Here is a 15,921-nt window from a genome sequence, read left to right on the forward strand (position 1 = left end):
TGTGAATCAAATTAAAAAATTCGAACATGCCAACAATATCTCAATCAATGTATATAGTATCGAGGAAAAGAACATTGTCCCGATACGTCTGAGTGAGCTGAAAAAAGACAAACACGTCAACCTGTTGTACGTGGAAGACAACAACGTTGGACATTTCGCGTGGATCAAGAATCTATCCCGCCTCGTGAGCTCGCAATTGAGCAAAAAAGAACACAAGAAATATATCTGCGATCGGTACGTATATATTTAATAGATTATATTACAGAAATCTTTGAACAAAAATTAAAAATTATTTCTTTTACAGATGTTTGCACTACTTTGGCTTGAACGACAAGTTACAATCACATACGGTGGACTGTCGAGAGATGAACGAGTGCGCTATCCGATTACCGAGCGATAAGGGCAAGTGGCTCACGTTCAACAATTATAATCGGAAAGAACGGCTTCCTTTCATCGTGTACGCCGATCAGGAGTGCGTTTTAGAGAAGACGGAGGAAGAGAGAAACTACCAACATCACAAAGTATTTAGCATAGCATATTATGTACATTGTTCGTACGATAATTTGTTATCCGCATATCATTCCCGTCGCGATATCGATTGCATATCATGGTTCGTCGAAGAACTTGAAAATTTAGCACTGCGTGTAAAAAGTATTTTATCAGCTAATGTCCCCATGGTAAATTTAACATCTGATGAATGTGAAAATTTTCATAGCGCGACACAATGTCACATTTGCGAGAAACCATTCGTACAAGACGATACACGCGTACGCGATCATTGCCATCTTACCGGGCGATACAGAGGTCCCGCGCATTCAAATTGCAATTTAAATTATAAAGATTCTTTTTGCATTCCAATAGTTTTTCATAATTTATCCGGTTACGATGCACATTTTATTATCAAGGAAATAGCTACAGCGTTCGAAGGGGGAATCGAGTTACTTCCGATAACAAAAGAAAAATATATATCATTTACGAAAAATGTTAAACTTACCGAAGAGAAATCGAAAAATCATATTAAATTGCGTTTTATCGATTCGTATAAATTTCTTACAACCAGTCTCGATAGATTGGCATCATTCTTGAATAAAGACAAACTCAAAATTTTAAAATCTGAATTTCAAAATTTATCGAATGACAATTTCAATTTAGTAACACGGAAGGCCGTCTTTCCGTACGAATATATTGACTGCGTCGACAGGTTGCAAGATACGTGTTTCCCGCCGCGCGAATCATTTTACAGTTCCTTGACCGGTGACACGATATCCGAGAGCGATTACGCGCACGCGGAGAACGGGTGGGAGCGGTTCTCCATTCGAACGCTGGGCGAATATAGCGACTTGTATCTCAAAATTGATGTCTTGTTATTAGCAGACATTTTTGAAAATTTACGCAAGAGTTGTATTAAAAGTTATGGGCTCGACCCCGCGTATTACTACACTCTTCCCGGATATACGTGGGACGCCATGTTGAAGCATACAAATATTACATTCGAATTGCTTACGGATATCGACATGGTTTTATTTATCGAACGCGGAATACGCGGTGGTTTGAGTCAATGTTCCATCAGATACGCACATGCTAATAACAAGTATATGCAGTCGTACGACCCATCGAAACCTTCAACGTATCTTACTTACTTTGATGTAAATAATTTGTACGGATGGGCAATGTGTCAACCCTTGCCCTATGCATATTTTCGATGGGTCAACGACGTATCCGATTTTGATACATGATCGATCGCACTCGATTCGCCTATAGGCTACATCCTTGAAGTCGATCTCGAGTATCCGCAACGTGTTCACGATGCGCACACTTATCTACCGTTTTGCCCGACACGCGACAAACCACCTGGTAAGCGGCAGAATAAGCTGCTCGCAACCTTATACGATAAGAAACGTTACGTAATACATTACCGCAACCTGCAGCAATGCACGCGACACAGACTTCGCGTTACAAAAATACATCGAATATTACAGTTTTCGCAATCTCCATGGCTTCGCAGTTATATCGAACTTAATACACAATTCCGAACATTCGCGAAAAATGATTTTGAAAAAAATTTATATAAATTAATGAATAATGCGGTATTTGGCAAAACGATGGAAAATGTGCGCAATCACGTTAATATTAAGCTCAGTGACACATTGGGATGGAAGATATGGCGCAGAGGCGATGATCGCAAAACCAAATTTTCATAGTAGAAGCGTGTTTTCGAAGAATCTGATCGCCGTTGAATTGCGCAATCTCGAGGTGAAATTTAATAAACCAATCTACGTGGGTATGTGTATACTCGACATATCCTAGATATGTTTGTACGAGTTTCACCACGATTATATGATACCTATGTATCGAGAGAAATGTAAAGTCGTGTACACCGACACCGACAGTCTCATATATCACATCGAGTGTGAAGATATATATGAGAATATAAAGCGCAACATCAACAGATTCGATACCAGCGATTATGTGGTGGACAATGTGTACGGTATACCGCTCGCGAATAAAAAGATACCGGGTTTAATGAAGGATGAAAATAATGGCGCCATCATGACCGAATTCGTCGGGCTTAGGGCAAAAATGTACGCGTTGCGAATAGATGGTAAGAAAGACACAAAAAAGGTAAAAGGTGTCAAGAGTAACGTCGTCGCGGAAACGATAACGTTCAACGATTACACGCGGTGTTTGAAGGAAGAAATTGAAATGACGCGTCAGCAGTCTTGTATAAGATCTAAATTACACGAAGTATACACTATTCGCGAGACAAAAATTGCTCTAAGTCCGTACGATGACAAGCGGTATATCGTACCCGAAACCACCGACACGCTACCGTGGGGACATTACAAAATACCGTTGTAAATAAAAATCATGTATATTTATTGTAAATAAAAAATTATGTATATTTATTGTAAATTAAAATTATATGTATATTTATTGTAAATTATATGTATATTTTATAAAGTGTACAATTTTGTTTATATATTTAAAAAATATCTTTAATATTATGTATTATTGTTAACATATTTATAATATATTATTTTTATGTATCCAAGAATTGTGTGTTGCATCAAATCCCAGCCATTTAACATAAACCTCGTCGCCCTTTTTGCGTATTACCTTTTCCACGAGATGTATGTCGGGATTGGCAACGCGTTGTAACTCGTATTCGTAAAATCCGCCGGCGACGGGATTTTCCGGGATTCCGAATCTTTGAGTGCATAGGTCACGGGATTAATTTTCTGCACTTTAACGATCTTAAACACTTCGGTCGACCAATTTGGTGTGTATTCTTTGTCAAAGATGGTCTTAAATTTACTCACGCGTACCGGATCGCTTACTTTGAATCTTGCCGGTGCCGCAATCTTTACGTTGTTGTATACCGTATTTAAAAGTTTATCGGCGATCGCGGGGGTAACATCGATAGGTCTCATACCGATAGCGCGATGTTTTCGCGCATTGTACTCTTTAACGAGCCGGGACAACGCGTCGATCCACTTGTAATTTCTATTAAACGTAAACATTTTCCACATATTGCTCTTTAACGTTCGGTTGAATCGTTCCACGACCGAGGCTTTCATGATAGAGTACGTCGAATAATGATTAATGCTGTGTTTCTTCACGAGTTTCTGTACATTTGTGTTGTAAAATTCTTTTCCTCTGTCGGTTTGAAAATTTTTCGGACTTCTTCCATCGTCTCGAATTATCTTTGCGATAGCATCAGCCGTCTCGTTTCCACTCTTGTTCTTGAGCGGTACAGCCCACGCATACTTGCTCAACACATCGATAACTGTGAGTATGTAGTTGTAGCCTTTGTTGAATCGTGCATATGGACGCATCTCGACCACGTCCGCCTGCCACAGATCGTCGTATCCGCGTACTATGACACGTCTACGTGGGAAATTTTTTCTCGCTGGAGCATGCAATTCTTCCACGAGCAGCTGTTTTTCAGAGGTCTTTTGCGACATATTTGATCGAGGCATTATTTGCAATAATGAGATAATTCCTCCACATATATTCTTTATATATCTTTCTTCTCCTGCGCTGAATTAGATGTAGTCTGCGCGTGAGTTGCATACCGAAGCATTTTCTGCATCTCATCCATCATTATTTGCAGCGTTTGCACATTCGTCTCGAGCGTGATTATTTTTTTCTCAAGTTCTTCCTGTCTGTCCTCCAAAAGCTTGACACGTATTTCCACGTACTGTTTGTTTGCTGCATCAGTATCATCTTCCGGTTGCGCTACGCGTCGTATCTTGCGCGACCTTGCGTCAAAGCCGGAGGCTGTCTGACACAGAGCGTTATCGCGCACGTAATTTCTTAGTAATCCATTCCATTGATAGTATGAGTTGTTGGGTGTTCCCAACGATAATCCAAATTTATTAATCGACATTTCGATACAAACAATAATGACAGATTGACTCGTTTCGCCGACGCATAGATTAATTTATAATAAGGCCAGCTTCGTAAAGTTCCTCGATAATTGATAATATTTCATTGTCGTGGGCATTGTTGCCGGCTTGACGCGAAGCTTCCAGCAATCGCAAGCGATCTACCAACTCGTTGGGATCATTCCAATGCACGTAATCGATCTTATTATCGTTTAACGTCATAGCGCGCGGTATGTTTATACCTCTTCCAGCTTTTTTTCCAGGCGCTATTATATTTTTAATATAGATTAATGGCGCTATTATATTTTTATACTTGTATCCCTTGTTACTTAATACTGGATTACGCATATCATTGCCACGTCTATGTGCATTTGTCGCCAGTAATATATTTTTGTATTTAATTTTATCATCGTCATTGTATACGTCACCGTCGGGTATTCTCTTGAAAATCAACTCATAGAGACCTGGTGTTCCCACGTATCTTATTCCACCGATAATTATATTGTCATCTTTATCCACATCAAAAATTTGATCACCAAGCATCATTCCTTCGTTGCAAAATTTAACACCGTAAACATAATCCATACTGTTATTTTTATCTTGACTCAAAATAGCTCCAACATATTTTTGCCCTAGTGGACCCAGATGTGTGCGCAATGTATTTTGACCCTCGGACGTTTGTAGCAGATGTTGAACCGATGTCACAAGCGTTTCAGGCGTGGTTTCGAAAACTTCTTCCACATACGGAGACGATCTTTAGTGCAATATTTGACTCGATTGTACATCTTTTATCGGAGTAGAAGTAATCACATTCGATAATTGTTTCATTCGCTTACGTTTTGATTGATTTGGAGTAGAAGTTATTAGCGAACCGTTCAATGACATATTTCACCTTGTTCGCTTTGTTCCAGACTCTTTTTTCAGATGCTTGTCTTCGAGTATACTCGATGGTTCGATTTTCGCTTTATTAGATTCCACATTGATTGTATTTTCGACAAGTTGTTTTAGAGGTTTGATAATTGGTTTAAAGTGCCTCTCCAATGCGATGTCTTCCTCCATTTGACCGGTTTTTAAAGAACGATATTTTTTGCGGATTGATTCGCTCGTTTTTACAATTTCTTTCGCAATTTTTTCACGATCGTCACTGTCAATCGTAGTCGTCATGTTGCGCGCGAACGAAAAATTTTGGGAGTGGTGCACTTGGACACAGTATAATTGGACACGGTGCAAATGGACACGTTACAAATGGACACGAGATTTTGCACACGGTTCAATTGGACACAGTGCATTTGGACACAGTAATTTTGGATACAGTAGCTTTTGGACACATAAAATACGCATCGTTTACTTGGACACCGCTCACTTGGACACTGTTCATTTGGACACCGTTCGTTTGGACACAGAAAGATGCGCACCGTTCATTTGGACACCGTTATTTGCCCACCGTTCGTTAGGACACCGTTCATTTGCCCACCGTTCGTTTGGACACCGTTCATTTGCCCACCGTTCGTTTGGACACCGTTCGTTTGGACACCAAAATTTGATTTAAGTTATACGACGTAATCCACACCAAATTTTTGTTTTAAATAAGAAATAGGTTTGGGTTAGGTTATATCTTCCGGAAGTGGAGCCCCCCCGCAGGGGGGGCGGAACCCACTGTATCCATGCATGAGACATCCAAATATGCGAAAGGCTAAACAAAGTGCTAAAAGCAATGTAAAATTAATGACATCAGTATCAGAGATATATAAGTATGAATATATTTTATTTTGACAGATATTATAACCTTCAAATGTATCTCCTTTTCACGATTTCATATTTTACATAGATTTACCAGTATAAAGTGTTATAAGAATACTGATTATATTTTCCCAAAATGATTTTTATTTCTCTCCATCTGTTACATATTCAAACAAACAGTGCGCATGTTTCTGTGTACAAATGAACGGTGTCCAAACGAACGGTGGGCAAATGAACGGTGTCCAAACGAACGGTGGGCAAATGAACGGTGTCCAAACGAACAGTGGGCAAATTAACGGTGTCCAAACGAACGGTGGGCAAATGAACGGTGTCCAAACGAACGGTGGGCAAATAACGATGTCCAAACGAACGGTGTCCAAATGAACAGTGCGCGTCTTTCTGTGTCCAAACGAACGGTGTCCAAATGAACAGTGTCCAAGTGAGCGGTGTCCAAGTAAACGATGCGTATTTTCTTACGTATCCAGAAGCTACTGTATCCAAAATTACTGTGTCCAAATGCACTGTGTCCAATTGAACCGTGTGCACAATCTCGTGTCCATTTGTAACGTGTCTATTTGCACCGTGTCCAATTGTACTGTGTCCAAGTGAAGGCCACTCAAAATTTTAGATGTTGCTCGATCGATGTTTTAATAGCTACTAATCACGGTATTGCAAAATCGTTAAATCCTTTTTGATATCGTCCATTAGTCTGTAAACTGTCTTTATCAATCACTACAAATCCATACTTGTGTTGCCAACATTTCTGACAGAATGCGAAAATCGTCGTAAGACATGTCAGTATTTACATGATCGTTGTATATATGTTTCAAGTTTGTATCATCTTGTTTAAATAAAATTAGTAAATTTGCATTGTCCCGTACGAGATGCTTGGGTATCTTGGCATACGTTTGACAAAGATAGAAACAGCCGACGCTCGAGTGTCGACCCATTGCAAAGTCTCTCTTATCGTATCTTGCTTATCGCGTGCCACGTCGTCAAAGATAAAAATGGAATTCGGTAACGCCTTGCTCGGTGGAATAACATCACTATTATTAGAGAATGTAAAATAACCAATTTCATCGATTGGTAATAGCAAATTTTCAAGTATCGATATTTTAGTTGTTGAAGCGATTTCGAGTATACGTACACATTCTCGAAACGTACACCGTATGGACTTTCTATTAAACTTATCAACACATTAGTCTTACCGCAATTCAAAGGACTGCAAATGATACTGCGTATAGTAATCGGCAGCATATTTCCATGCTTGCGTATTTCTTTCTTGGACGTTACTCGTGTTTTATCGTCAAAATTTGTCACTTTGATTGTCGTCGCTTGTCGCACGAACCGCATGTTTGCTCTCGCGAATTTCGAACAAGATTTTTAGAAAATGAATCATCGGGACCCTATTTATAGCCCTACATATTATAACCGCTCAGTCTTAAAAATGTTCCTTCTTCTATCGGTTGCGATATTCTCGAGCTTACCACCGAGCAGTTACATAGGCGTATCAATCCATTGGATGCCGCGTATCGCGAGCACGACATAGCTTATTCTCGAAGCAACGATCTCCGTCAACGATACGTTGCGGATAATATACTCGCCACGAAAGTGCGAACACGTATTACCGCGAGAGTTTCGACCCTTGGCGAAAGAGCAGCCGCTACAGCTGTTTGGGCGGCTATGAAGGCAAAGACAAAATTCGGTATGGGGCTGAAAACAAAAAAATCATCGATGAAGAAAAAGACTTCGAAAAAACGAATACTTCCTATAGCGAAGCGCGGTGGTATCTTACCAATTTTACCATTATTGGGAGTTCTCGGTTCGTTGGCTGGCGGAGCAGCGGGTATCGCGAAGGCGGTGAACGATAGCAAGGCCACGCAACGTCAGCTCAAAGAAATGCAACGTCATAATCGCGCCATGGAAGGTCACGGACTTTATCTCGCTCCATACAAGCGTGGACGAGGGTTCTCAACAGCAGCCAAGAAAAAAAAATGTCAAAATAAAAATGCCTGCCGGTGTAACAACCAATGTACAATTGTTCCAACAGCTTGCAAGACGTATGCATATACAATTTTTTAGAGGTGTTTTCATGCGCAATTATTTACCGATAAACGGTGTACGACGAAATGAGAGCGGTATCGTCAATTTGGATGACGTCGATGGTTCCGGTACTCATTGGGTTGCGTATGCAAAGAGAGGCGATCGTGTAGTATATTTCGATAGTTTTGGAAATCTGCGACCGCCCAAGGAATTAGTGTGATATTTTGGACAGAATGTTGCAAATATAGAATACAATCACACGGCCTATCAAAATTATAATCAAAGTATTTGTGGACAATTGTGTCTTCGATTTCTTCAAACGGTCGATGATCGATATGAATTTAAAGCCTGACAATTCACCGTCGCGACTCAGTATTCGTTTGACAGTTTTCCAGCATGTCGCTCACACTTACGTTGACCGGCAAGAGTAGCGCTCTTGCTGTAAGCTACTTTCCGGCTATAGATTTAAACGATGGCGATTACGAGCTTGGTTTAACGGACTTTGAAACGTATCATACGATATCGAACGTGAATTCTTGGAATAATAAATATTATTTTGATAACGACGATAAGGAAATTACGATTCCCGAGGGATCGTACGAATTACACGCTATAAACAAATATCTCCGACATGCAATTTTACGACATCGACGCGTAGTTGATTCCAGCGATATTGTTGATGGCGAAGAACACGATGAATATCCAATAATGCTTCGCGCTAATCATAATACGCTAAAAAGTGAAATCAAATGTGTCTATAGAATAAATTTTAGTAAACCGGGCAACGTTGGATCATTGTTGGGATTCTCGTCGAATCGTATATTGTAGCCTCGGAAATGGTACGAATCGGATGTACCGATAAATATTATTAGCGTAAATATTATTCGTATAGAATGCAGCGTAACCACTGGCGCGTACAGCAATGACAAGCGTGTACACACGATACATGAATTTTTACCGAGCGTGCCGCCTGGATATAAGATATCGGAAACGCCAGCACAAATCATTTATCTACCGATCGTCGCGCGGAGCATTACTGATGTAACGATACGCATTGTTGATCAAGAAGGACATTTGCTCGATTTTCGAGGAGAGGAAATTACCGTAAGATTGCATATACGGCGGCGGCAAAAATAAAGCGTTTGACAAATGAAATGCTTGTGTTGAACGGAAGCACGGAGCACGCGAGAGACAATATCTTTGCGAGGGACAATATTTTTGCGAGAAGGCGAGTGACTGCTGTATCGGGTGACAATAATCAGATATCTGGTTACGCTAAAAAGAAGCTCAGCGCGTTGAATCGCGAGTTTTTAAAATCATTGGGATTCGTCGTACGAAATGCTTAACAATATGATTGACATCTTGAATATCGGAGGTGAGCCGATCTTTGACGACCGTATCATCAAGATTGAGACTCATACGTACAATCCATACGCCAACACAACGCTTGGATATAGTGACGAGATACGGATACCGATACAACATCAAGATTTGTACACGTTACCATGTGAAAGTTTTCTGTACATCGAAGGAAAGTTGATGGTGCGTAAAGTAGCTGAAGAGGGAAGAGTGGTTTTGGGAAACAATTATGTCGCGTTTATGTTTGATGAACTTCGATATGAACTCGACGGTGTGGAGATTGACCGCAACAGAAACGTTGGAATAACTTCCACGATTAAAGACTATGTCTCTCTAACAACTGAGAAAGGTAAAATCTTGGGGAATGCTGCGTGGAATATGTCGCATAATGCTGTTGAAACTTACTTCAACCTTTGCGTGCCGCTATTGGACTATTGTATTTTTGCGAAGATTATAAGCGAGTTATGATTAGCGCTCGTCACGAATTAATTTTGATATGTTCGCGCAACGACAACAATTGCATATTTGGAAATGCTTCGGCTGAAGCTGATATCGAATTATTCAAGATACAATGGCGTATGCCACATGTAATATTGATCGAGGTCAATAAACTATCCTTGCTGCGCGCGTTGGAAAACGGGCGATACTTGAATATCAGTTTTTGCTCTTGGGATCTATACGAATATCCTCTATTGCATAATGCATAAAGCCGCCTCTCAGCTGGAGAAGCCGCGATACGTGATCTTTGCGCTACAGACTGTCAAAAAAATGCTGTGTCAAAAGATATTACTACATTCGACGACGGCAAATTGATCAATGTTAAACTCTATCTAAACTCCGAATTTTATCCCTACGATGATTTGAATTTAGATTTCAATAAAAATAGATTCGCCTTCTTGTTTGATATGTACTCTCGTTTTCGCAAATCTTATTACGGATGTGATAATGATGATGTGCTATTAAACATTTCAAACTTTTTTTACATTGCGGTCCTCTCGCGGTTATCGATTGCTCGCGACAAAACGAGTCTGTCAAAAATTCCACCGTAGACTTGAGATTAGAGTTTGAGTGCAAGGAGGATATACCGACAAATATTACCGCCTATTGTCTCATCTTACACGTTCGCGTTGTCGAATATTGCCCATTGACCAACGTAGTTTGTAAAATTACCTAAATCAGCAAATATCCCCTCCAATGTCAAAATATATAAAGATTAAAATTTTGACGATCGGCAACAGTCGTACATCGTTCTTGCAATCGTACGGTAATATTATCAGCATGATCGCGCCAACGTTTGTGGATCTGCAGGAATTCATTATCGGGAGAAACTTTGTCGTGAAGGAAGTAGCGATATTGAGAAATGAATCTGTTCTCTCTCATTACTTTTTTGCAAGTCCCGTACCATGGCGTGCGGTTACAAAATCTGAGACATGTCAAGCTTCATGGCTAATCGGACATCACCATGGACTTCAATGGGAGGATGTAAACGTTCCATACAGCTTCGCTAGGCGTTTGATTACGAGAGCTGTGATGGGCGCGACGGAAGAGGAAGATGGAACATGTCCTATCATGTACGTTAAAGGATGCGAGAAACGACGTTATTATTGAGACCTTGGATGCGGACTATGAAGATATCATTTCGTTAAATAAGCTAGATGTTACTAATACTATGCGCTGTGAAAAACATTTAAAAAATTGCGCTTTACAAAATGTATTTAAAATATTCAATTGGTGGACGAATCATCATAAAGATTCACCCAAACATTATTTAGAATACCAGGTATATAAATATGAAACCGGAATTTTTGTATAGAAAATACACGTTTATTGTATGAAAATGATAAAAAATATTTTATTCCAAGTATTGCCCATTGCTAGCTATACATTTTTCCCATCTCTCTGACAATTTATGGATGCCACGCCAAAAAAACTGTTGCTCCTTTGAGGCAAACCAGTCATCCAGCCATTTTCGTACATTTTCGTAAGAAGTGAAGCACTGCTCAGCAAGCGCGTGTCCCATCGATGCAAATAAGTAGTAATCGGATGGAGCCAAGTCTGGTGACTAAGCCGCATGCGAAAATATTTCCCAACTAAACGCCTCAATCGTTTCCTTGACCGGTTTTGCTGTGTGTGATGGTGCATTATCATGAAGCAAAATCACTTTGTGTTGCCTTTTTTGATATTCTGGTCGTTTTTCACACAAAGCTTGATTCAAATCGAGTTGTAGTTGCGTTTGAGCGTCATCCTCATCCAACAATGTTTGCAATTCGCTGTCTTCAAACTTTTTCGGTGGTCTTCCACGTTCTTCGTTTCTCACGTCAAAATCGCCACTTTTGAATTTTTTAAACCACTCAAAGCACTGTGATTTACCAAGAGCATGCTCATCGTAAGCTTCGACAAGCATTCGATGCGATTCTGCAGCAGTTTTCTTCAAATGGTAACAGAAAATCCATGCTGTCCGCAAATTGTAGTTTCCAGGCACAAAATTCGACATGTTCAACGGTATTAAAAACTATGCTGTTATATGAAACTTGTATTGTTGTGAATTGAAAATCTTTATCAGATGTCAAAACAAGAAAATAGCGCCAATGACGCGGTTTGACGGTAACTACATTGACAGCTAGGGCTAGCTATGGGCAAATTCCGGTTTCATATTTATATACCTGGTAAACTATTGTTAAAATATATTTTATTATCTTTTATTCTTCCCTTTTCCTCTTTCTTATCCCAGTACGCGAGTATTAAATTTCTGTACATGACGTTAGATAGCGGCGTCAGCTAGTTAATTAAAATATAGATGTTACATTTCAGTACATGGACATAGACTTTAAATATTTGAATGGTGTATAAATAATTGTTTTGTCGTTCAAAGCCGTTTAAAGCCGTTCGATAGCCGTTCAATAATTGTTTATAACTGTTTGATAACCTGTTGTGCCTCTAGCCGCTAAGGAAGAGGTCTTTTGGGATTTGTACGCCCAAAGGATTAGGATCCACGCTCGAAATAAGACACTCCCGGACGTTAGGTATAATTTAGTATATTTTGCAAGATTTAATACACTTTCACTTATTCGCGATTATAATAGTCGGGCGCGATACGTACGGTACTTCGATAATGTTGAGCGAGCGAGTAGTCTGCGAGTCGACTCTCTTTTTCTTCCGCTCGCGAGGTGCATCTCGCGCTTATTATATCTCTTAATTAATTAGGTCGTTGATTGGGGAGGAGTGTGGTGTCCCTGACCGGAGCATGTCTCGTGCTCCGCTTGTCAGTCTGTCTCGTCAGCTGCTTACTCAGCTTCCGAGAACTTGACCGTGACTTCCTTCTCTTTAGTCACGTATCTTACTTTTATTTTATTAATATCCTTTTATTACTTTGCTCTTTCTTAATTATCTTTCCTTGATCTCTTTTCTAATTTTAATGCTTTGCTTTACTCAGCTCTTTCTTACACTTTTCTGTTTAACTTTATTGTTTTATTCTTTAATATATTAAGAAATTGGTCGGGTTACGACAAACCGTTCGATAGCCGTTCAATGGCCGTACTCAAAATCTCGCAATTTTTGCGCAATCTCCTGAACATCATCTCTCTCACCCTGGTCCTTCTCTTTAGTGTTCTCTCTCTCTCTTCCTTTTCTCTCTTGTACGCGACCTTAACCCAATCCCGAAGCCTGTCCTATCAATCTAACCAGCATCGCGCCATGCTATCATCCAATCATAAGCACGCTCTCAGGACCTTATCCGCGCTCCTGCGTCGATATCGACCCTTCCGGAGATTCTCGATCATTCCGTAAATACCCGTTTCTAGCAACAAGTGGCTGTTCACACCAGCCTACGTCTCGGATTAATTAGCGGTTCTTTGTTTGGATCAATTATATAATTTATCGGTTCGGTTCTTAACGCGATTCATTATTGTTAATCATCATTAATCTGCATCAGGAATTTCTCATTTAGTAATGAACGAATATTATCAGTAACAAGGACAAATAACGGGTTATTAGTGCGGGTCATTGATTCGAATACTAACGGTCTTCCTCTCTTCGACAATCTAGTATCGCTCTCGGATTTATCTTATCATTCTGTGAGTACCGGTCTTTCGTAACGCACGTCGCCTTTAGAAAAGTCTACAAAAGCTCTCGGAATTCGGTTTTGCTACTAGGATCGGATTTAGTGAACAATCTCCCGGTTTTCTCAAGGTTCTCGGTATCAACAAGGACTTTATCAATCGGATATAAAACGTCGAAATACGTTTCCGCGAAGAACATCGGTGAAGTGCGGCTCGGAACAGAGTGAGTGTGAGTGAATCTAACTGTTCTTTTCGACACACTCCGAAACCAGAAACTTCTCGGGTCATTTATCAAACATTTTTTGGTCCTTCGAGCCGGATCGGTGGGTGCGGCAACGAACATATCTGTGTGCGGACTTAGAAATTCGCGTGTGTGCTTTCCATGTGCTACCGGCGAAAGTTCGAGAACGATCCGCGTCGTGCTCTCTCTCTTTCGCTCTCAGACTTCCGTCGCGTTCGCCAGTTCGTGAGTGTTCGGCGACGCTCGGACGGAATCGGGCGCTCGGTGAGCGATCGTCGCCGCCTGTAGTGCTCTCTCACTCTCTCGCTCTGACTTCTGTCGGGCTCGGTTGCTCGTGCGTGTTCGGCAATGCTGGGACGGACTCGGACGCTCGGTAACGGATCTCTGCGATACGTGGGGCGTTCTCTCTCGCTCCCGTAGCCACGCTGTGCTCAGGCTCACCCTCTCAACAGCCATCTTGTGAGCCTCGTGCACGCGATACGAACGGCCAAGAAGACTAGAGACCAGGAGACCGAATTTTCCCAAATTCCAGTAGTGGGGGTAAGTAAAAATACGGTCGCATTTCATAGGCGCTGTTCGCGGTATGATCGTCGGCTTATTCATGAACTACGCGTGCTGGACCTCGGAGCGTCGTGCAATATAACCAAGAACATGGGCTTGGCATCTTGGCAAACTGTAAACACTGAATTTAATTTGAGTCGTAAGTATTAATCAATAATATACGATACTTAGGAACGACGAAGTTCACATAGGAAACCTTTTTTTGATAAAACAAGCGATAAAACAAAATAAAATATTCCGTATTGTGAAACATGATTAATTGAATTTTTATTTTGCATAGGGCACTGACAATGAGGCTGCCATGTGAGTCCCAAAATCTTACCCTAAGTGTTATCAAACGAATGAGGCTCTACTGCGGTGCCGTTCATAGGGAGAGCCTGGAATAGCTCCGGATGATTACTCTGCCACTTCGCCAGAGGAAAGCCGACCGCCTTGCAGAGGTTTACCAGTTGGTGAACGACAGAGGTCAGCTCCAGAAGAGCATCAGCGCCACCACAGATGTCGCCCACATACCTGCCCTTGAGGAGAGGGGGGACCGCCAGGGGGTAGTTTCTACCTTTGTCTTCGACAAGTTGCAGGAGAACGCGACCAGCTAAGAATGGAGCTGATCGGGTGCCATACGTGACCGTCGTGAGTTGAACGAACTTTTGCCAATTGTTGACTATAAGGTCGAGTTTCACCTTAAGCATTTGAAGTTGAAGAGTGGGGAACTTCGGTTCCTTACACTCGAGAGCCACCGATTTGATGTAAGTGTGCCGATTCATTTGCAGAGAGATTTTCGCTTCTAAATTGGACATGATGAGTTATGATTGTTTTATCCGATGATTTCCAATTGATTAAATTCACTGAAGAGAGAGTGTCCGATGAGCCGTGCGTCTCAGAGGGTGAGAAAGAGAAGTCCGTATCCCGTGCACGAGACTCACAAGATGGCCATGGAGAGGGTGAGTCAAAGCACCGCGTGGCTACGGGAGCGAGAGAGAACGCCCTACGCGTCGCGGAGATCCGTTGCCGAGCGCCCGAGTCCGTCCGAGCGTCGCCGAACGCGCACGAACAACCGAGAGCGACGGAAGTCTGAGAGCGAGAGAGAGAGTGCGCCGCGGATCGTTCTCGAACCTTCGCCGGTAGCACGTGGAAAGCACACACGCGGTTCTCTTAGTCCGCACACAGAGATGTTCGATTAACTTCACTGAGGAGAGAGTGTTCGATAAGCCGTCCGCAAGAAGACTAGAGACCAGGAGACCGAACTCCAATAGTGGGGGTAAGTCAAAATATGGTCGCATTTCATGGGCGCTGTTCGCGGTATGATCGCCGGCTAATTCATGAACTACACGTGCTGGACCTCGGAGCGTCGTCCAACATAACCTCGCCCTCGCCAAAGTTCGAATGTTTACGTTCTTTGTTGTGAAACGATGTTTAAAAAAAAAGTGAAATCATGTCTAAAGTGTGTTGTATTGTGAATTGTGGGAGTAAATGCATAAATGTAATTTGGGTCCGACTAAAAGGACGCTATTCGGATTCCCAAAGGTAAGTG

This window comes from Polyergus mexicanus, unplaced genomic scaffold, assembly GCF_030449975.1.
Source record: "Polyergus mexicanus isolate NDT 795.1 unplaced genomic scaffold, iyPolMexi1.0 SCAF_10, whole genome shotgun sequence".
Taxonomy (NCBI): Eukaryota; Metazoa; Arthropoda; class Insecta; order Hymenoptera; family Formicidae; genus Polyergus; species Polyergus mexicanus.